Source organism: Cervus canadensis, chromosome 2 (genome assembly GCF_019320065.1).
Source record: "Cervus canadensis isolate Bull #8, Minnesota chromosome 2, ASM1932006v1, whole genome shotgun sequence".
In the NCBI taxonomy this organism is placed as follows: domain Eukaryota; kingdom Metazoa; phylum Chordata; class Mammalia; order Artiodactyla; family Cervidae; genus Cervus; species Cervus canadensis.
Genome location: NC_057387.1, coordinates 35305036 through 35326858, shown reverse-complemented (window position 1 = coordinate 35326858; position 21823 = coordinate 35305036). Strand labels below are relative to the sequence as shown.

The following is a 21823-nucleotide window of genomic DNA, read 5'->3' as shown; positions in this document are numbered from 1 at the left end:
ACAGAAATTATTTCAAAGAAAGTTATAGAAAATTCAACTTTTCAGAGGCTTAAACAAATAATTTTTCTTGGATGAAAGAAATCTGGAGGCAAGCAATATCAGTTTGGTGGCTGAAAACTTCAGGACCCAGGGCTCTGAAATTCCCTCAGCCTTTCTGTTGCAGGAAGGGGGACCCTTTTCAGGGCCCAGGAGTGGGCTCTTGTCTAATGCTTGGAAATGAATTGCCTGAGGAGACACACGTGCTGACAAAGCAGGAGACTTTATTGGGAAGGGGCATCTGGGCAAAGCGCAGCAGGATAAGGGAACCCAGACTGCCCTGCCGCACGCCCACAGTCTCAGGTTTTACGGTAATGGGTTTGGTTTCCAGGTTGCCTCTGGCCAATCATCCTGACTAAGGGTTTTTCTTGTTGTCGCTCGCAGCACTCAACCAAGATGGCTTCTAGCAAGAAGGATTCTGGGAGGTTGGTAAGACACATGGACTGACAGCTCCTCTTTCCTTTTGACCTTTCCTGGTAGTCACTTGTTAGTTCTGTGTTCCTTACCAGGATCTCCTCTCCTAAGATAACTCATGCAAATGGTTACTGTGGTGCCTGACTAGAGTGGGTGGTTTTAGTTAGCGATTCCCCTAACATTTTCATCCTGATTGTTACCTTATGGTCACAAGACAAGCTGCGCTATTCAAGGCAGAAAAGGGATGCATTTTGTACATTTTCACCTACTTTTCTGATATTCCTTAACTCCCCTCCCCACCCCACCCCAAAATATATTTTTCTTTAAGCATCAAGGTCAGAATTGATTCACCAGGTGACTCCAGGGGCAAGGCAGGATGGGAGTGGAAAAGGAATCGTCATAATTTCCTTTGGTTAAGCATGACCCCCTTTCTTAGGAGGAGCCTGGGTACAAAACTAAGATATTGTTACCTAGGAAGAAGGAGCAACTGACCGTTTCTGCTACAAAAACATGCAATTTTGGTTTATAGGTCCATTTACAGTTATTGGGCTTCCCTTGTGGCTCAGCTGGTAAAGAATCCATTTGCAATGCTGGAGACCTGGGTTTGATCCCTGGGTTGGGAAGATCCCCTGGAGAAGGGAAAGGCTACCCACTCCAGTATTCTGGCCTGGAGAATTCCATGGATTGTGTAGTCCATGGGGTCACAGAGTTGGACACGACTGAGCGACTTTCATTTTCTTTCAAAATACTTGGTGCATATGATGGTGGAAAACTAGCATTTTAACAAATTATTTTAGCGAATATCAACACTATCAAGTACCAAGCATTATGATGAGTTCTTTTGCATTCTCTATGTTTAATCTTCACAACTTCCATTTTCTGATGAAGAATCTGAGGTTTAGAGAGGTCTAACAACTTGCTTAAGGGCAAATAGTTTGAGTTAGAGATTGAAATCCACATTTGTACAACTTTATCTAGAGTTTCTATTTTTCCTAGTTTTCCACTTATGTTTTAATCCAATAATTCTTTCTAGGTATAACATTTGCTGTCCCTTGGGGGAAAATACTTAAAATTATTACTGACCAAATCACTGAAGTCATTTTTACTTGAAAAATAATTCGAGAAAGGTGACTTTAAAATATACTTTCGTTTTTTATTTTAAGCATGACAGTGACTTTTTAAAGTACCTGGACATTGGAGTAAACATTTCCTTTTTTTTTTTAAGTGATAGGAACTTAGCATGTTTGAATTTTAAATGATTTTCAATACATTGATTTATTATTATTATTATCATGATTTTTTCCTAGTCCTTTCTTCTAAATGAATGCCAAGCTCAAATTTCCTCTTTGATAGATGGTGATATTTCCTAGATATACCTTCAGCCTGAAGTCCTTTGCTGCACTCACCCAGAGACAAGGAGTAATTAAGTAGTGCTGACTTCCTGCTTCCCTTTCTACTCTTTCATCATAGTGATTACCAGCTTACTTCTTTTGTTCACTTTCAGTTTCCCTGTCAGACTTGTGATGAGTCGGGCCCAATTTGCTGTCTTTCCTCCCAAGTTAACTGTTAAGTCCTCTGAGGGCAAGGATTGTCTCTTATATATCTCACTTAACCTATTCCCGGAGCACATGAGAGAGAGAAGTGGTCAAGAAAGAGTTGCAGGAGTCAAGTAGTATAAGTCAGAAGCAGAGTGAAATGTCAGCTAGAAATGTAATAGATGAAGAATGAAATTATTTGATGGTAAAAATAAACTGCTAAGAAAATGTCCACTTGTGCTCTCTTTATGACCTATGTATTCAAGCCCAGAGTAAAAGAATGTAGAGAGTTCACTGGGCAATAGTTAAATGCATGGATGACCACACTCAAAGCCTCTAGACAATGGATCTTTCAAAAGAACACATATGTGAACTGAGTTCTATCTCTATACTCAGGTAGAAAAGTCATGCCCTAATTTAATCAGAGATAGAAAGTGTGAAATGAAATGAAATGGGGACATGAAAAAGGAAGGAATACAGTTGAATGATATTAGGAGAAAATGATGAGAAAAAGTGAAGAAGGATCTTAACAGCTAGGAGCCCCAACATGCACTGAAAATATTGTCTATAAAAAAAAAATAGTAAGAAACAACTCAGTGACAATCAAATGCAGAATGATTGAATATATTAGGATATGTGCATAAAATAAAAGTTATTCAGAGACTAGAAAAAATACTAATGCATATATATATATCACATATGTCAGACTTTATACCATTTAATTCTCACAGCCACCTTATAAGTAATATACTATCATTATTCTTATTTTCTAGGTGATAAAACTAAGGCACAGCTATGTAAAGTAACTTGTTCAAAGTCACACAGCTGGTAAGTGAAAGAACTGGGATTCAAACCTAGGGAGTTTTTGTTTAAGCCCTGAGCTGAATGAAATGACCTAAACTCACTATTACCCTTATATGAAATGAACAGGTCACTGAACAGCAGGTATGCTCCTGGTCCCATCTTTTTCTTAATGCAATATAGAGCTACAAAGAAAGAGTGAGTAGAACAAAATCAAAAGTTAAAGAAGAAAATGAGGCAATTTAAAACTCTCTGGCACATCCCCAACCAATTACAAAAAGCATTAAATTGTGTTTGGGAGATGCAACATTGTGAAATTCCTCTAAAGCATTTAGCTAGCTTTAAAATGCCCCTTCGGCTGTAAGAGAAGATCATTTTCATATCCCCTCTACGGATCCGCTTGATTGCATGTCAGTTCTATTAGGAAGTTGCTTCTCACTAATTCAAGTTGACTTTTTATTAGCCACTTACACCTCAAGCATCAGACACATGACCATTTGGGGGTTTAAAAGCTGCCATCACTTAGATCCAGGCAGACTTAGTTCTTGGCTATTACCAAGACACGGCATTAGAATTTGAAGGTTAACTGAGTGCACTATTTTTGGGGTTCTTTACTTTTCCTACCTGCTTTTAATTCTTCTATGAGGAGAAAACTATGGAGAATGAAACAAGCCAAGTGACCCCAAGCAAGTGTGGGGGAAGAAGAGCGTAGTTCTTTGTAATATAGGATTTCTCTCCGGCAGTAAGCTGACATGCACTAAAAGATAAAAGTGCCAAGGTCAGCCAGAAGCTCCAGGGGGTCCTTTCCCAAGATGGCCAGCCTGGGATAATTATCCTCATACAGGAAAATTACCTGAGTTGTCCCTCAGGCACAAAGACAAAATAAATCAAAGCAGTTGCAAAGCTTGGTTTTGTGACTGCCACTTTTCTGTTTTCAGTGTTTCATGATTCTCTGAGTGATTTATTTATCCGTGTAAATTTTGAAAGTAATTCATTAATATTAGAGAAAGGTTGGGACTTGAATTTTAGTGGGAGAGGGATTTGGAGTAAGAGGACTACTCATTAAATAGATTGAGTCTTTCCTCTCCACCCTCTTGTGAGCATCACATCTACTTTCATTATATTCTGACCTGAATTTCTTAGATCTGGGGGTCACTGAGATGTTATGAAGTGTTAGCCTACAATTCCCAGTGAAATTTGAGACCCATGTACAAGAGAGATGCTGACAGGAGGCATCAGGCTTAATTTTTTATAAGTTATTTTATATCTCAAAAAACTTAAAAAAAAAAACATAAAAATGAAGGCAGAGAACTACCCAAAGGGGCTAGTGGGCTAAGACCCTGATTGGAAGTATAACTTGCAAGATCCCATCTCTGCTCCTAGCATATCATTTGTTGTTATGCTTAGTCGCTCAGTCGTGGCCAACTCTTTGCAACCCCATGGACTGTAGCCTGCCAGGCTCCTCTGAACATGGGATTCTCCAGGCAAGAATGCTGGAGTGGGTTGCCATTCCCTTCTCCAGGGGAATTTCTTGATTCAGGGATTGAACCCAAGTCCCCTGCACTGGCAGAAGGATTTTTTTTTTTTTACCTCTGAGCCACCTGGGAAACCCATGGCATAACATTTACTCTAAGTCAAATTGATTAATCCTTGTTGTTTCAGAATTTTCTATATACTAGAAACAAAAGAAAACTTGTAATACTGATATACAAAATTTGGAACTAAATCAGGTATCACCACTGATCCTACAATTTATTATATAGGAGAAAAACCAAACATCTAGGGCTTTCATGAAGATACGTGAGTGGTAAGGTATAAAGATTCAGATGTCTGGACTCCCTGCTTGAGAAGGTTCCTGCTGCCCTATGTTGACCATGGGTCAAGAGCCAGTGGGAAACTTAAGATGACAAAAAGTCTAGTTGTTTCTTTGTTGTGTTTTTTTTTTTAAGTGGGGCTATTTACCTCATGGTTAGATGGTATCACAGACTCAATGGACAGCAGTTTGAGCAAACTCTGGGAGATAGTGAAGGACAGAGAAGTTCTGGTTTGTTGCAGTCCATGGGGTCACAAAGAGTCAGACACAACTTAGCAATTGAACAACCAACAATTTACTTCATATATCTGTGCTTCCATTTCCGTAAGTAGAAAGTGAGAGGTCTAGAATTCCTTATGCAAATAATTTTTGACTCAGTGACCATTCAGAAAAACAAATGAGTAAAGCAACAACAACCAAAAGCACATAGAAGCTGAGTGGAAAATCCTCTGACGTCACTAAAGGGTATGTGCTTGCTAAGTCACTTCAGTAGTATCTGACTCTTTGTGACCCTGTGGATGATAGCCCACCATGCTCCTCTGTCCGTGGGATTCTCCAGGCAAGAATACTGGAGTGGGTTGCCACGCCCTTCTCCAGGGGATCTTCCTGACCCAGGGAATGAATCTGCATCTCTTGTGTTTCCTGCATCAGCAGGTGAATTTTTTACCACTAGCACCACCTGGGAAGTCTCATTAAAAGGATGGCCAATGAATTAGTAAATAAATCTCCATCTTGTCCAAAGGCAACAGCATGTGGAGCTCAGGTTCTAAAAGTTAGGCTTCCTGAAATGAGTGCCTACTCTGCAAGATGCTCCATAAAAAAAAAAAAAAGGGCTCCAAGATTAGATAGCTAAGTCTGGGTACTGAGAACATTGTATATAGCATGTGCAGAAATTACATGGTAGTTGAGCACCTTCAAGGCTAAAAGAAATCCAAAGTAAAGAAACCTATGTATCCTTGCTTAATATAGCATTTACTATGCATAAATGACCAGAAAACTCTTGTTTATTCATGGACTAACTATTAATATGTTATATAAATGTTCTGTGCAACACATAGTAGGAAACCTGAGGGCAAAGTAAATAAGACATCTGTTGCCCATCCCCTCAGCCCTTTTCTCACTTCAAGCCCATCTCCTCAACCCGGACCTATTTCCAACTACTCCTCTTCAGTCCTCTGGTAGTTCTCACCTTGGGGATTCTGGGTAGAGGATCATGCCCAGAATTCCTGTCTTTGTTGTGAGCTGGGGAGCAAGTGAGAGAGGGGTATCTGGTACTAAGAGGCAAGATAGCAGCAGGGAAATAGTCATCCACTTTGGACATGAATGGGGGCTGGATGGACGACTGCACATGTACAAAAAGTGAAAACCAAAGCCAGACTCAGGCAAAATGACATGGGTGATCACCCTGTTGGTCCAGGGGTGACTCCCAGGCTTCCACTAGCCAGGGGCCACAGTAGGGCAGTTGAACATATTTCATCATTTCAGTGTCCTTTTCCCTTTTCCCTTCTCTTAAAGTAAAGCTATAGAGTTCCTACTGAGAATTAATTGCTCCTTTTTCTAGGTTTACATTGGCTCTTTGTTTATATCTGTTTATATATATTACCTAGTTTTATAGCATAATTTGCATGTCTGCGCTCCCAGCCAAAATATAAAGTACTATGAAGTACAGCATCTACATTATTCATTGTTTTACCCTTAGAACTCTGCACACAGTGGGAACTTAATAAATGGTTAAATGGATAAACAAAGGATGATAAATGCAAGAATGACAGAAAGCACAACTTCTAGATTAACCAAAAATTGTGACTCCCCAAATTCATGCTTTTTGTCATTCAGGTTTAAAGGCTATAAACCTGTCAGCAATTATTTAATACCCACCCGCAGCCCCCACGTGCTTATAGGTCACATCCCCAACCTTCACTATTCAAACTTATTGTTCTTACAAACAATTGATGCTTTTAAACTGTGGTGCTGGAGAAAACTCGTGAGAGTCCCTTGGACAACAAGGAGATCAAACCAGTCAATCCTAAAGGAAATCAACCCTGAATATTCATTGGAAGGACTGATGCTGAAGCTGAAGCCCCAATCCTTTGGCCACCTGAAGAGAAGAACTGACTCATTAGAAAAGACCCTGATGCTGGGAAAGATTGAAGGCAGAAGGAGAAGAGGGCGACAGAGGATGAGATGGTTGGATGGCATCACTGATTCAATGAACATGAACTTGGGCAAACTGAGGGAGATGGTGAGGGACAGGGAAGCCTGGTGTGTTGCAGTCCATGGGGTTGCAAAGAGTTGGACACAACTTGGTGACTGAACAACAACAATGGACTCCTAACCCACAGCCACACCTTTTCTTTCAGCACTCTTTAAGCTCATCCCTTGGTGTCCAAGGACATCCTGAGATATCGCTTTAAATTTTTTTAAAAGGTAAAGTATTTGTATAAAAGGAAGAGAAAATACCTCAATTCCAAACACTTTGGTAAATGTAGTGATGAAAATTTAGAGGAAAACTGACCCAAAAAGTGTATACACAGCTAGTTTGTGTTGATCGTAAGAAGGGAAGAGATTCATCTCCCTCCTTGAGGTTGAACACGCCTTGCTCTTTATCAAGGACAAGCAAGGTGAAGGAGAGAGCAAAAACTGAAGGCCAAGATGTTTAAGAGACAAGATTAATGACGTTCATAAAATTGATGGAGGCCTGTGGGCTTGAAGTGATCGTAATAGCTCACATGAGTCCAAGGGTGTAAATATTTAACAAACAGCCACTTCGTGGTCTCATATTTACAAAAGTGAAAATGGGGACATAATTCTCTGTTTAAGGACTCATTTATTTAACAATTAAAGGAAGGAAAAAAGAAAATCTAAAGGGATTTTCCCTTCAAATGATTTCCTTCTGAAACCATACTCAATTCATTCACGGCTTGAGGTAAAGATTCTCATTCTTATTACTTCTTCTTTGCAACGCAGGCTTTGGGATGTTCTGACAGCCGTTTCTCTTTTTCTTTTATTAAATTTTTATTGGAGTATAGTTGATTTACAATGTTGTGTTAGTTTCCACTGCACAGCAAAATGAATCAGCCATACATATACATATATCTCCTCTCTTTTGGACTTCCTATTCAGGTCACCACAGTGCATTAAATAGAGTTCCTGGTACTATAAGTGTGAACCTATACATGTGGTATTTGCTTCCCAGGTGGTGCTAGTGGTAAAGAACCCACCTGCTAACACAGGATATACTTAAAAGATGCGGGTTCGATCCCTGGGTGGGGAAGATCCCCTGGAGGAGGGCACAGCAACCCATTCCCATACTCTTGCCTGGAGAATCCCATGGACAGAAGAACCTGGCGGGCCACAGTCCATAGGGTTGAAAAAAGTCAAACATGTCTGAACTGACTTAGCATGCAGCAAGCATGCAGTCTTTGCTTCCTGGAGTGAGTAAGTCTCTTTAGTAAATTGACTTGTAACCACAGGCTCACATCTATCACTAAATTGCTCTTGGTTCAACCTATTTTGTGTTTTGTTCTTTTTCAGGGAGCATGTTTCAGTAAGGGGGTATTCCTTCAGTGTCAACCAGGGGGAGCTTCCCAGATCTGGACCCATTTAGTGTCTCATACAGGACTCTTGGCCAATTCAGTCAACTTCCCCTCATCCCCACTCCCAGTCACTGTACTTTTAGGCCACAGCAACAAAGGCACTGTGAGAAAATATTGGTGAGCTTATTCCTGCCAGCAAGAGAGTGACATTGCTCACTTCAGAAAAGTAAATCAACTTCACAAAGTGCACCATCAGTTTAATAAGAGTCTATATTTATTGAACACTAATTATGGGCCAGGCACTGCACTGAGTGATTTACAAACATTATTTCATTAAACTATCACTACAGTTTTATGAAGTAGGTATTTTTATTATTCCCCAGCTTACAAATGATGTAACTAAGATTTAGAGAGGTTATGTAACATGCTCAAGGTCATAAAGCTAGGAAGTGAATGAGCAAAGATTATAATCCATATCTGTCTGGCTCCCAGAGTTTGCCCTTTAATTAATCTACTATAATACCTCACAAATAATGTGTAAAAAAGACAAAATGTTAAATAAATGATAGTCACTTTTAAAAATATGAGAAATGAACTTGCTAAAATTATTATGGTGATTGAATATTTAAAAGAATCCTGAAAATTTCCAGAGCAGAAACCTATTAGCATTATACTAGGAGTGACTGGGTGAGTTTTTCATAAAGACCCTCCTGTGAGGGTATCTTTATGGGAAAATGATAGCCAAGACAACTGAGTGGAAGTAAATCACACTCAAGGTAGTGAGGAAGCAACGGTTCTTCTGCAGGATAACTAATGCACTCAGTATTCTTCCTTGTCTCTTCTTGCTGAGCTCCCCAGATCCCATCCACCCAGTGTTTTATGTGGGAATCCTCTCTCTCCAGTTTTGTTTACACCACATGTCATCCATTCCTTCTGCTGACTCTTGTGACATCTGGAGTCTCTCAGTAACTCTCCATACTGGGTCTCTTTTCTTTGTCCTCTCTTTTACTTCTAAATACTCGCTTCTCCCCACTTGCATTCCTCTACCACTCCCCATTTAAGTATCTTTCCTTCTGTTAGGACTTAAGATGAAAGGTCAGTCTCCAAAACTCATTGAGACACAGACTATTTTATACAGTATATATAAAAATACGGTCAAACTGGGCTTCCCTGGTGCCTCAGCAGTAACGATTCCACCTGCAATGCAGGAGGCACAGGTTCAATCCCAGAGACACAGGTTCAATCCCTGGGTCGGGAAGATCTCCGGCAGGAGGGAATGCAACCCACTCCAGTATTCTTGCCTGGAGAATCCCAGAGAAGCCCGGTGGGCTACAGTAGTGCATAGGGTCACAAAGGGTCAGACGTGACTGAAACAACTGAGCACGCAAGCATGAATGGTCAAACTGCAAGGTTCAAAATCAAAAGTCAAACAATTGTACCCTAGACACTCCATTATGGCATTAAAGTTGTAAATTCTATTTTATGTATTCAATAGTAAAAAAAATTATTATCACTGAGGCATATATTGACACATGGTGTAAGACTTGGTGTCATGGCATTTAAATGTGCAGGCTCTGGAGACAGGCTAAGTTGGAATTCTGGCTCTGCCACTTACAGTCATGTGACCTTGAAAAAGTTACTTCATTACACTGGGCCTCAGTTCTGTCACAGGTAAAACAAGGATAATTACATCAACTAGTTCACAGGGTTGTTGTGAATATAAAATGAATGAATGTATGAAAAACATTGACAAGAGTAGGAGGTATAAGGTAAGCACTTAAAGATGTTATACTTACTATAATGTCTTCACAGTATCATAGACCTGCTCTAATAAACCAGAGAAGTGAGTGATAGATTTTCTATGGCTGACCAAGCAAATTCACGCCTAGATACATACATAAATATGTGCTTAAGATTTATACTCAGTCTATGCAGCATCCTTGAGCTTAAACAGGCAAAGCAGCAATATAGAAGTAGTTTCTGCAAATAACTGCCCAAGAATAGAAGAGAAAAAAGAAAACTTATTTATTTTAAGATTCTGTTGTGGTAGGAGAAGAATCGGGTATTTTGTCAGAAGACTTAGCTTCCACCTCTGATATTCTTATGTATGGGTTTTGAGAATTTCTGAGCCTCTTTGTTTTTAATTGCAAAAGTAATAACACTAATCAATACCACTAGAGATAGCAATGGGCTCCCTGATGGCTCAGACAACAAAGAATCTGCCAGCAGTGCAGGAGACCCAGCTTCAATCCCTGGGTCCAGAAGATGCCCTGGAGAAGGGAATGGCTACTCATGCCAGTATTTTTGCCTGGAGAATTCCATGGACAGAGGAGCCTGGCGGGCTGCAGTCCATGGGGTCACAAAAGAGTTGGACAAGGATTTAGTGATTAAATAACAATAATCATAGCAACATCCTAAAGTTGTTTTAATGAGATAAAATAAAAGTATAATAAAAGTTATACTTTTATAAGACATAAAATAAGTTGTAAATAATTGTATACTTCTAATGCTTACTGTTTTAGTTTTCAAAAAGCATTTTAGACCATTGCTAGATAAAGAATTTATAACTTTTTGAACATAACTTTCTGAAAAGCAATCTTTTACGTACTAGATCTTTCTAGTCCATATGCTGTAATTCTCATAAAACCCCTGTCACTGTATCATTAAGACCAAGGATCAAAAAGATTATGGAATGCTCAAAGTTGCACAACTGGTAAATGACACCTAAATTTCAATGCAATATTTCAGTTTCCAAAGTTCAGATAATTCTTTCAAATATACGAAGCAGCTTCTCTGTTGTAACTCTTTACTGGCACAATTGACTAAATACAGGCATCGTTCAGTTCAGTTACTCAGTCACGTCCGACTCTTTGTGACCCCATGGACTGCAGCACGCCACGCTTCCCTGTCCATCACCAACTCCCAGAGCCTACTCAAACTCCTGTCCATCACTTCCATGATGCCATCCAATCATCTCATCCTCATCCCCTTCTCCTCCTGACTTCAATCTTTCAATCTTCAATCTTTCAAGCATCAGGGTCTTTTCCAATGAGTCAGTTCTTCACATCCGGTGGCCGAAGTATTGGAGTTTCAGCTTCAGCGTCAGTCCTTCCAATGAATATTCAGGACTGATTTCCTTTAGGATAAACTGGTTGGATCTCCTTGCAGTCCAAGGGACTCTCAAGAGTCTTCTCCAACACCACAGTTCAAAAGCATCAATTCTTTGGCGCTCAGATTTCTTCATAGCCCAACTCTCACATTCATGCATCACTACTGGAAAAACCATGACTTTGACTAGATGGACCTTTGTTGAGAAAGTAATGTCTCTGCTTTTTAATATGCTGTCTAGGCTATCATAGCTTCTCTTCTGAGAAGGAAGTGTGTTTTATTTTCATGACCGCAGCCACCATCTGGAGTGATTTTGGAGCCCAGAAAAATAAAGTCTCTCACTGTTTCCACTGTTTCCCCATCTATTTGCCATGAAGTTATGGGACATGCATAACATAGAGTAATTTCCCTCGGAAAATGTGTAATCTACTCAAAGATAGTAATCAATACTTAGAAGATAACACATAATCACAATACTAATAGAATATATATTTATGTATGCTGCTATAACAAACTCTAAAAATTCAGGATTTTTCACCAAGTAAATTTATTTATTATCTATTTGATGAAGGTGAAAGAGGAGAGTTAAAAAGCTGGCTTAAAACTCAACATTCAGAAATCAAAGATCACGGCATCCAGTCTCATCACTTCATGGTGGATGGGGAAATAATGAAAACAGTGACAGACTTTATTTTGGGGGCTCCAAAATCACTGTGAATGATGACTGCAGCCATGAAATTAAAGGCCCTTGCTTCTTGGAAGAAAAGTTATGACAAACCTAGACAGTATATTAAAAAGCAGAGATATCACTTTGCCAACAAAGTTCATTCTAGTCAAAGCTATGGTTTTTCCAGTAGTCATGTACGGATGTAAGAGTTGGCCATAAAGAAGGCTGAAGGCCAAAGAATTGATACTTTTGAGCTGTAGTGCTGGAGAAGACTCTTGAGAGTCCCTTGGACAGCAAGGAGATCAAACCAGTCCATCCTAAAGGAAATCAACCCTGAATATTCATTGGAAGGACTGATGCTGAAGCTCCAATCCATTGGCCACCTAATGTGAAGAGCCAACTCATTGGAAAAGACCCTCATGCTGGGAAAGATTAAGGGCAGGAGGAGAAGGGGGCAACAGAAAATGAGATGGTTGGGTGGCATCATCAACTCAACAGACATGAGTTTAAACAAACACCTGGAGGTAGTGAAGGACACGGAAACCTGGAGTGCTACTGTCAATGGTGTCACAAAGAGTCAGACAGGACTGAGAGATTGAACAACAAACCATTTAACAACACAACATGGATGTTTCTGGCCAGTGAGCAGGTTTCTCCCTCTAGTGACTCATGGACCCAGGTGCCTTCCACCTTTTTGCTCTGCCTTTTCCTCGGAGTCCTCTGCTTTCCATCAGCAGAAGGAGAAAGAAACAAATGCCCCACCAGCTTTTTTTAATTTATTGAGGTATAGTTGCTTTACAATATTATATTAGTTTCTCAATTAAATGGATCAGATATATGTGTGTATATATATATGTGTGTATGTATGTATGTAAATGTATATATATATACACACACACATACACACATATATCCCCTCTCTCTTGAGCCTTCCTCACACTTCCCAAGCATTCCACCCGTCTAGGTCATCACAGAGTACTGAGCTAAGCTCCCTGTGTTATATAGCATATTCCCACTAGCATCTATTTTACACACGGTAGTGTATATACATCAATTCCATCTCCCAATTTGTCCCATCCCCACCCATGTTCACATGTCCATTCTATACATCTGTGTCTCTATTCCTGCCCTGAAAATAGGTTCATTGGTACCATTTTTCTAGATTTCACATAAACACTTTAATATATTTGTTATCCTCTTTCTGACTTACTTCACTCTGTACAACAGGCTCTAGGCCCATCAACATCACTACAAGTGAACCAACTTCATTCACTTTCTTTGTAGGAAATTCTTGGCCCCCAAATGACACTTCTCACTTATGTTCCCGTTCTCCTGAGGATACTTAGTCATGTGATTACATCTGGGGCAAGTCATGTGATACATCATGTGATACATCTGGGGCAAGAGGGCCTGGAAAATGTAATGCCCGGATGGGCAACCACCCCAACCACATACCACATACCACATACCACACATACCACATACCACACATACCACATACCACACATACCACATACCACATACCACATACCACACACTACAGAAGAGAGTGCACAAACGTGAGTCAGAGCTGCTCAAGTATGTGATAGATAAAAACTGATGGAAGTTTGTAATTCCCTAAAAGAAACTCTAGAGACTAGTTGGGTTTTAGAAATCAGAAATGTTTGGGTTTTAGGAAGAAAATACAGAGCTTGTACCATATTATACATCACGTCCACACACAGGTAAAACTTATAGTTGCACACAGTAGTCCTTCTGCAGTGAAATTAATATTCACACTAAAATGTGGTAAATTAGAATAGAAATTGTCTCACATCTGTTGAAGTCAGAGGCTTTCCAAAAACCTTTAACAGATGAATAAACTTTGAGATTTATGAATTGCAGATTAGGAATTTGTGAACTTGCATCAGGACTATGGATATGATTCAACGAAAGCAGAAGGGAAGGATTTCAGTGTTGCTAGCAACTTGTATATAGACACGCTCTCACTCAAGTGCAAGGTCAAACATGACTGGCCAATTACCATGTGCTTCAGCTCCTTAACAAGTTAAATGTTTTGATCTTTTATATTTCCAAATGCAAAGAGTTATTAGTCCAAATGAGAGAATAAGTACTTAACCATTTGTTATGCACACAGAACAGCTGCCACATGGAATTTTCTTTCTACTTACAACACTAAGTGGATGAACTGACACTTTGAAACTGATAATCAAAATGTCCTTCCCACTAAGCTCTCGTCATCAACAATAGGCACTTTTAAATGAGTCATAAACCTTTCAACTCAGGAGCAGAGCAGAGCTCTGAGCATAAGCAGAGCTTATGCTTAGTTTTATGGTATAGCCATTTCATTTTTTACTTTTTTACATCATAAACAAGAGATAACTTATGAGCATCAATGTGCTCTTTTTAATCTACTTTAAAACCAGACAATCCTAGACATTTTCTTTGACCCAGAACATTCCTCAAGTGAACTTTTTTGAGCCAGGTGCTAAATGCAGATGACCACACAGCGACATATAGTATATTGCTATGAATTAATCATTATGAGCTTTAATCTTTAGTGAGTCAAATCTGATGATGGTGATGTGACCTTGATGTTAATTTTTTTAATTATATATTTTTTTCAAATATAGGTCAGTTAACTTTCTCATGACTCTAGCTGTGTTTTCTACTCTCCTGAGTTCTAACAAAAGCACTAACCTCGGGCAATTTGGAAAGGCTTTGCTGCATGATAATGAGAATTTGAATAGCACATTAAAAAACCCTGATATTTATTTAAATAGCATCATGAATTAAAAAAAACTGATAGATTACAATATTCATCTCATGACAACAAACTAGTTGAAAATGCTGTAAAATGTAAAAATAATGCATTTTAATTTTCCTAACAGCTTGAAGCAAAATTGTATGTTTTACAATTAAGACCATATAGGGCATTGACTGGTAGGTCTTAATTCAATTAAGGAGGCTGTATATGATATAGGACTTCATATTAGATCCAAGACATTAGCTCAATTATTTTTATTGGTATGAGACAGATTGTGACAATTTACATAGTCCCTGCTCCTTGATTGTTATCAAACTCTTTAGCAGAATAGAAATACTATCTTAGTTATATAAGATGTGCTTTTGTGACTAAGAGCCTGAAGATTCTTGAACGAGTCTGCAACAGATATAAAACACAGGTCTATCCCAAATGGTCTGAACTAGGTGTCAGAAGACAGTTTTACAATACAAACTTTGACCGTATGGGGAGGTGACCTGTTTTCTCATTGATAAACAAAAGAGATTAGACTTACAGATATCAGGAGTCCATCTTAGCTCTAGTATTCTATGGTTTTAATTAATATTATTTCAGGAATAGAAATTCACTTTTCTAGAAGAGGTTTGTTCAGGATTCCATGACTTCTGGCTCAAGTTACACTTACGATGAGAACTCTTTCCTGAGTGTCTTTATCACTGCTGTTACGTCCTCCTTTTTCTGGTTCTACCAGGTCCATAGCACATGCATGAAAGAAAAATTGCACCAATGGGTTAAACAGGCAAGGAAGGCTTCACTCTAGACAACTACATGGGGATGAGTGACTGAACTCAACTCTGCTGAAACTAAGTGTTGGAGGGCTTTTAAAGCACTGAGGTGAGCTAAGAGAAAAGTACTTGAGGACATTAGAAGGAGATCGGTAAAGGTGATTTTGATCATCTGTGTTTGCTAGTTGGTGCTTATCAAAGTTGGTTTCCTACTCTCCCACAGATATTGGGATTTAGGGGCCTTTCCTTCTTGATAAAAGAATTACATTTCAAATGGATGGCTCACAATCCTTGAGAAAGACATTTTGGGGTTGTGTAAGGTTTAAATTTCAAAAGAGTATTGAAAGAATTTACAATCTCAAGTTTTCTAAAGTAAATTCTCTAAGAAAAGGGAGATCAAGGGTCTAGAGACAGGAAGAAACCTGCCTAAAATTTAGTCAAACTAGGGAGAAGTTAAGCCAGTCTTGGCGTGCCTTCATAAACCAAACATTGTGGTGAATAAGGCCAAATAAGGAGTCTCTAGAGGACAAAAGTATCTGGAAATGAGCTCCACTAAGGCCCAGTGAGAGCTTCCCAGGTAGGCTAGTGGTAAAGAACCTGCTTGCCAGTGCAGAAGACATAAGAGACAGGGGTTTGATCCTTGGGTCAGGAAGATCCCCTGGAGGAGGGAACAGCAACCCACTCCAGTACTCTTGCCTGGAGAATCTCATGGGCAGAGGAGCCTGGCAGGTTACAATCCATAGAGTCGCAAAGAGCTGGACATGACTGAAGCAACTTAGTTCAGCATAGCACAATGTCCAGTGATCACAGACAGGACACGTGACTTAACGCAGCTTGCCTACAGGCAGCCTATTTAATGCCATTTCTCTAGTGCCCACCAGGTACCTGTCACATAGTCATAATTCCATAAAGAAGTATTCAATGTGCAGAAACTAATCTCTGTGGATCAGTTCATGAAGAGGCCACTTCTTTCTCTTGCCTTTACCAACAGAGAATTTCTACCCATATTATCACCAGGATTCTCTTAATTTTCGAATCCACAACTGTCTCCAAAGCAAGAATCTAACTTATCTCTCTCTCTCTGAACCCATGGTTGAGAACATGGACTGTGGAAATCAAGTACTGAGTTCAAGTTTTAGATCTTATGCACAGCATCTAGTTGATCTTGAACAAGTTTGTTAAGCTTCATGGATCTCAGTTTTACATCTTTACAAAAGAAATAATACCAGAAACTACTTTATAGGGTTGTTGTGAGGGTTAAATAAATGAATGCAAATACTTTAGAAGAATCTTAAAGATAAAAGTACTTAGTAAAGCACTTTCCAAAGTGAGTGCATGTGTGCTCAGTTGCTCAGCTGTGTCCACCTCTTTTTAGCCTCATAGACTGTAGCCTACCAGGCTCTTCTGTCTATTGAATTTTCCAGGTAAGAATACTAGAGTGGGTTGCCATTTCCTACTCCAGGCTAGGGATTGAACCCATGTCACTTGCATCTCCTGCATTAGCAGCTGGATTTTTATCCCTGTGACACTTGGGAAGCCCACTTTGCACAGAGTAAACATTTAATAGTAACTGGATTGTTTTAAATTGTTAGTGCTTTTCATGTGTGTGGCTTGTTTAATAGTGTGTTGAATAAATAAACAAACAAAAAAAAATTAAAACTTCCCAAAAAAGATAGGTGGTATTTTAACTTTTCTGCTTATTCTACCCTGGATATTTGAACTCTAAATAGAAAAGTGGAAAATCCTCCATTCACTAAACAGATGCAATATAGCCAAATATGATAAAGATGTAACCATGATGGTGTGCTCACTCACCTAGAGCCAGACATCCTGGAATGCAAAGTAAAGTGGGCCTTAGGAAGCATCACTACGAACAAAGCTAGTAGAGGTAATAGAATTCCAGTTGAGCTATTTCAAATCCTAAAAGATGATGCTGTGAAACTGCTGCACTCAATATGCCAGAAAATTTGGAAAACTCAGCAGTGGCCACAGGACTGGAAAAGGTCAGTTTTCATTCCAACCCCAAAGAAAAGCAATGCCAAAGATTGTTCAAACTACTGCACAATTGAACTCATCTCACATGCTAGCAAAGTAATGCTCAAAATTGTCCAAGCCAGGCTTCAACATTACGTGAACCGTGAACTTCCAAATGTTCAAGCTAGATTTAGAAAAGGTAGAGGAACCAGAGATTAAAGTGCCAATATCCACTGGATCATAGAAAAATCAGGAGAATTCCAGAAAAATATCTACTTCTGCTTTACTGACTGTGCCAAAGTCTTTGACTGTGTGGATCACAACAAACTGTAGAAAATTCTGAAAGAGATGGGAATACCAGAGCAGTTTACCTGCTTCTTGAGAAACCTGTATGCAGGTCAGGAAGCAGCAGTTAGAACTGGATATGGAACAACAGACTGGTTCCAAATAGGAAAAGGAGTATGTCAAGGCTGTATATTGTCACCCTGCTTATTTAACTTATATGCAGAGTACATCATGAGAAACACTGGGCTGGATGAAGCACAAGCTGGAATCAAGATTGCCGGGAGAAATATCAATAACCTCAGATATGCAGATACCACCCTTATGACAGAAAGCAAAGAAGAACTAAAGAGTCTCTTGATGAAAGTAAAAGAGGAGAGAGAAAAAGTTGGCTTAAAGCTCAACATTCAGAAAACTACAATCATGGCATCTGGTCCCATCACTACATGGCAAATAGATGGGGAAACAGTGGACACAGTGGCAGACTTTATTTTGGGGGGCTCCAAAATCACTGAAGATGGTGACTGCAGCCATGAAATTAAAAGATGCTTACTATGGAAATTTATGGCCAACCTAGATAGCATATTAAAAAGCAGAGACATTGCGGGGAGCTGGCCTGCTCAAGGCCCAAAAAGGCCCTGGGGAAGCCTTGAAAGAGGCCATTCCCTGTCCCGCCACCCCATGATAAAGTAGTAAAACATTTGCCGGGTCTCCTTTGTTCTTCCTTGAGAAAAACATAGTAGTGACCTTCACTTAGTAGTTTATCTTGGAATGCCAAAAACAAGATGTAAGCTTTTGCAATCACTTAAGACAAAGAATTGTATTGATGTGACAAAAACCAGATGGCATTTTTATGAACTATGTTTTCTGCTTGTACTAGTATAAAGGTAGCTGTTTTACTCAATAAAATCACTGACTTGCCTAAAGAGCATTCAGTTCCCTCACCCCATTCTTTACTACCGGCTTTTTTCTCAGGCTTCCGTGCTGTTGCGGTCGGGACTTGTTCTCTTTGCCGGCTGGTCCTGGCAAGACATTACTTTGCCAACAAAGTCCGTCTAATCAAGGCTTTGGTTTTTCCAGTAGTCATGTGTGGATGTGAGAGTTGGACTATAAAGAAAGCTGAGCACTGAAGAACTGATGCTTTTGAACTGTGGTGTTGGAGAAGACTCTTGAGAGTCCCTTGGACTGCAAGGAGATCCAACCAGTCTATTCTAAAGGGTATGCATCCTGGGTGTTCATTGGAAGGACTGTTGTTGAAGCTGGAACTCCAAGACTCTGGCCACCTGGTGAGAAGAGCTGACTCATTTGAAAAGACCCTGATGCTGGGAAAGATTGAGGGCAGGAGAAGGGCAGGAGGATGAGATGGTTGGATGGCATCAGGGACTCAATGGACATGAGTTTGGGTAAACTCTGGGAGCTGGTGATGGACAGGGAGGCCTGGCACGCTGCAGTCCATGGGGTAGCAAAGAGTCAGACACGACTGAGCAACTGAACTGAACTGAACTGAATAAAAGTAAATTAAATACAGTACTTACTTTCAAAGGAGATATCACATAAGAAAATTTCTTACAAGTTTGTGTAATTGATCAACTCAATGCTTGTTTTCAAACGTAAATTTTTTTCTAATTTTGGGCCTTTGTTTTGCTGTTTGAGATATGATTCCACTAAAATTTGAACTACTTTTCTTTTTCCACTTACTTAGTAAAGTACCTTGATGCCCTCAGTCAAAAGGCAATTTATTAGTAATAAGAGGTGTCAGGGAGAAAGGAATCTTTCTTTACCTTTCTAGGTTCCTTTGGCTGGTCTAAGAATTCAATTGATATGAAATAGATTAACATAAGATCAAACAAAAATTTAATAATAGTTTCACATGGGCGAGACCCAAGAAAATTGAATAACTTGGCAAAATGGCCAAAACCCTCAACTTAAACATCATCTTCAGCTAAAGACAAAAGAGGATGTTGGGATAATGGTTTTGGACTTCAAAGGTGGGGGAAGGAAATTAACATGGAGATGAAAAAGGCAAATGTCTGGTAAACAAATGTTTGCTGGACCATGCCGAGACCATGGGACACAGAGAGGAATTTTAACAAACAGGTTTTGCTGAGTTCCTCTTTGTCTAACACATCTAGTTCATACTATTAATTATCTATGGTGATAGCTCCCTTCTGGAACAGGTCCTCTATCCACATATTTTTAGACAGTTGTCGGGAGGTCACAGTCTTTTGGGCCTTGATTGTTTTCAGCTTCAAACAATCCACATGCCAAAAGAGACAAGTTATTGGAGTGACAAATTTTGCTCCCCTATAGAGGATTCCTTGTTGTTGTTGTTCAGTTGCTAAGTAGTGTCTGACTCTTTGTGACCCCATGGACTGCAGCATGCCAGACTTTCCTGTCCTTCACCATCTCCCGGAGTTTGTTCAAACTCATGTCCATTGAGTCAGTGACACCATCCAACCATCTCATCCTCTGTTGCCCCCTTTCCTCCTGCCCTCAACCTTTGCCAGCATCAGGGTCTTTTCCAATGAGTCATCTCTTTGCATCAGGTGGCAAAAATATTGGAGCTTCAGCTTCAGCATCAGTCCTTCCAATGAACATTCAGGGTTGTTGTCCTTTAGGATTGATAGGTTTGATCACCTTGCTGTCCAAGGAATTCTCAAGAGTCTTCTCCAGCACCATGATATGAAAACATCAATTCTTCAGTGCTCTAAATAAAGATCTTGTTTAAAGATATTTGATGACTTCTACAAAGGAAATTGTACCAGATCATTCCCATCCTCCTGTGTGTACCTTTGGTGAGATCTCCAAGTGACAAATACTCACTATAGATGATAATCTTTTGGGTGTTATGGTCATTTATGGCAACTGCAAAAAACAGTGCTCTGTTCAATACTAAAATCTGAATGGAAAAACCTAACGGATTTCTATTAGGGATAGAATTTTCCATCAACGTTTAAAATAAGTTTGATAATGGTAATGTGTAAATGAATCGAAGAAGAAAAGCCTAGACATTTGGTTGAGAGACTATGTGACAATACATCTATGTATATTTTATTCAAGGAAATTGAATGCCCTTCACCTTATGTTCAGAGTTTCTTTTCAAGTATGATGCACTGACTCTCAAAAAGTTATAAAGAATTTTACAGAATAAGTTAAAAACATACATATTCTGTTGAGACTGTAATTGACAACAAAGGATGTCAAGGAAGAGCAATCCAACATTAAGGAATTCATGTCAAACTTACAAGTATACAACATATCCAAGCTTCATATTCTGATTGGAATTACTTGAGTTTGCATGTTTCTCAATATTAAGAATAAAGGACTTCTGGCTGAAAAAAAATCATTTCAGACAAGACTCTCTGGGAAGGCATAAGGAATATTCCTACTGGAAAGCATTTCACTTCAAAGTCTATATTTTTGTCACAAAACTATTCAGAGTAATAAGTGCTATGAAGATAGTAAACAATATAAAGACATGGTGTCTATTCTCGAGACACTTAATTTGCTGCCCATTTCTTTACTTCCTCATACAGTAAAAATTTTTGAAAGAGTAGTCTATACTACCAGTCTTTAATACCTTTCTTCCCCTGCCTATTCTTTCTTGAACCCAAAGCAATCAAGTTTTCACTCCAACACTCAAAAAGTTGCTCCTATAAAGACCTCAATATTGCTAAATCCCATGGTCAGTTTTCAAATAATTTAACCTGTTTGTAACATGTCTCTCCACCTTAAAACACTTTCTCCATGTGGCTTCCAGGACATCAAATTTCCCTTTTGATGTTTGTCTGCCCGTCTGAACATTCTTTCCTAGTCTTTTATCTGGTTCTTCCTTCCTCAGTTCCCCAACTTCTCTAGATTAGAGAGCCTTTGGGCTTAATTTTTATACATCTTTTCTAAATAACACTTTCTTTGGTGATCTCAAGTCTCAAGCATGTAAATATCACATATTTTATGTCAGAAAATTATATCTCTAGCACAGACCATTCCCCTATACTATAGACTTATGTATCAACTCTCAACAAATTCACTTGACTGTCCAATAGATGACTGAAAATTAATATGTCCAAAACTGAAACTCTGACAGTGACTAAAAAACCTTTTTTTAAATAAAAAAGCAATATTCCAC

General features: G+C 39.2%; 1 long non-coding RNA gene across 1 annotated transcript in view; it reads left to right on the top strand.

The window, feature by feature from the left end:
* Nucleotides 1–2756: 2756 nt before the first annotated feature.
* LOC122436613 overlaps nucleotides 2757–21823 on the top strand; it is a 141462-nt gene continuing 122395 nt past the window's right edge. Inside the window, exon 1 of the long non-coding RNA XR_006268048.1 lies at nucleotides 2757–2813. This is a non-coding gene — a long non-coding RNA (uncharacterized LOC122436613). The remainder of the gene's footprint in view (nucleotides 2814–21823) is intronic.